The sequence below is a fragment of the Loxodonta africana genome, chromosome 4 (genome assembly GCF_030014295.1).
Source record: "Loxodonta africana isolate mLoxAfr1 chromosome 4, mLoxAfr1.hap2, whole genome shotgun sequence".
Lineage (NCBI taxonomy): Eukaryota > Metazoa > Chordata > Mammalia > Proboscidea > Elephantidae > Loxodonta > Loxodonta africana.
The window spans coordinates 83,249,295-83,251,518 of record NC_087345.1 but is presented as its reverse complement, the minus strand read 5'-3'; the positions used below and the strand labels follow the sequence as shown (position 1 = coordinate 83,251,518).

The following is a 2,224-nucleotide window of genomic DNA, read 5'->3' as shown; positions in this document are numbered from 1 at the left end:
CTGTTTCACATACTGTCTGTTCAAATTACTCTGTCATTCTTGTGATTTCTAGAGTATTCAAAATTACAGACTCATTTTTTAAATTCAACTTCTAAATTAAGCTATTATAATTTGTACTACATTCCTTTTTTTTAACTTATAAATACAATATGTTCTTGTTATTTGCTGTTTGTGGTTTTCATATTTTTTTTAACGTGCTGATCATTCTGCTTGATGAAATATAAGTCACAGAAGGATAAGAAATTTGAGAGTGTTGTTGTCTATTCTATCCCCAGTGTCTAAAATGTTACCTGGCATAAAAGAAAGAAAGAATCCTCAGAATTTAGGATTGGAAAAAGTAGTGAGCACAATGAGTGTATCCAAAATATATAATAAACTCATTGAGTCTGTTTATACTATTTTGTTTTGTTTGCAGTTTTGTCAAGGCTTATTTAAATATGAAGTCATTGTTTTGCGTCTTAAAAAAGCATTATACTCTCTTATTGAGAAATGTTATCCTGAAGCAGATTCCTTTCCAGGAAAGGAAAGAAGTAAAAACTTAAAAAAAAAAAAAGATTTTATATATATATATATATATACGCACACATTTTTAGGGGCTAATTATTCTTCAGTAAAAATGTGATTGCTCTGCATTAGCAAATTTTCTTACTGCTTTAAGAACAATGCAGTCCTTTTGATTGAGTCATTGAAGGCTTCTTTTACTTGCTTGTTTCTCAGGGTGTAAATGAAGGGATTCAGCATGGTGGCAATGGAAGTAGCAAGCACCATCACATTCTTATTTAATGTCCCCTGAATTCTTTGCTGAAGGTTTGACATAGATGAAGATGCAGCTTCCAAGGTGATGGAAAGCACAATCATGTGGGAAGAGCAGGTAGAAAAAGTCTTTTTCCTTTGCTGGGCAAAAGGGAATCGAAGAATGGTCTTGACGATGTATACAAGGGACAGGACAACACATACAGGGGTCATGATAAAGGTCAACACAGCACAAACTATGACCACCTGCTCTATGAGCCATGTTTCTGAGCATGAGATCTTTAGGAGAGGGAATGCATCACAGGCAAAATGGTCAATGACATTAGAGTCACAGAATTCCAGATTTAGGCCAAGGCTAAGTGGTAGGAGTATGATCCACAAGCCAGCTGTCCAGCAATACAAGATGAGTCTTAATGTAGACCTTGTTGTTCATGATGGTCGTGTAATGCAGAGGTTTGCAGGTAGTTACGTATCAGTCATAGGACATGGTAGCCTGGAGAAAAAATTCTGTTACACCAAAGAGGACAGTAGAACAAATTTGAATGATAACCGTTGTGATTGTCCTGTCATCAGTTGATATGCTATACAGGAATCTGGGAATACAAGCAGTTGCAAAGGAGATTTCTAAGAAGGAGAAATTTTGTAGGAAAAAGTACATGGCAGTTTTAAGGTGAGAACTGATGACGGGGAGGAAAATGATTGTTAGGTTCCCAGTTACACTCAACATGTAGGTGGGAAATAGAAAGATAAAAATCACATCTTTTAGTTATGGATCTTTGGTCAGTCCCAGCAGGATAAACGTTCCTGTTTGCTTTTTCATCATTGGCTTCTGAATTCTAATCTGCATTTGAAATTAAAGTTTTTTGATAGGAGTAGAGTGGTAATTACTGGTGGAAAATAATGAGCACATCATCTCACATATATTAAAAAACTGATCACAAATATCAATATACTGTTTGCATAGGTCTAAAATTGTGCATATTTGGTTATTTCAGGGGAGAGAAAAAAATGGAGAGCTTTATCCACACCACACTACATCATATTACTTGTTTTTCCTCCTCATTATATTTTGTTTGTAATTTATATTTTATCTATGCCTTGCATTTGATTTTTCCACATAGTTAGAACTGACTGCTAATATTTTTTAGATCAAGTACTCTTCCACATTCATAGACTGAGTTATAAAGCTCAATCAAAAAGCTTCTTGATCACCTTCGTGTATTTCCTTAAAGTTTTGTTCTTTATGAAGTGAAAATATAACACAAGTAGTGTGGAACTCACTACAGAGGCTCTAGCCCTGGCGGTGTAGTGGTTAAGAGCTACATCTACTAATCAAAAGGTTGGCAGTTCAAATCCACTCGGCTCTCCTTGGAAACCCTATAGGGCAGGTTACTCTATCCTATAGGGTTGCTATAAGTTGGAATCAACTCGATGGCAATGCATTTGAGTTTTTTGGCATAGAGTCTCTTCA

The 2,224-nt window shown here is 35.4% G+C and overlaps 1 pseudogene; it reads right to left on the bottom strand.

Moving 5' to 3' along the window:
* Positions 1–645: 645 nt before the first annotated feature.
* On the bottom strand, positions 646–1,684 carry LOC100665295 (olfactory receptor 6C2-like; annotated as a pseudogene).
* Between the last annotated feature and the right edge of the window lie 540 nt (positions 1,685–2,224).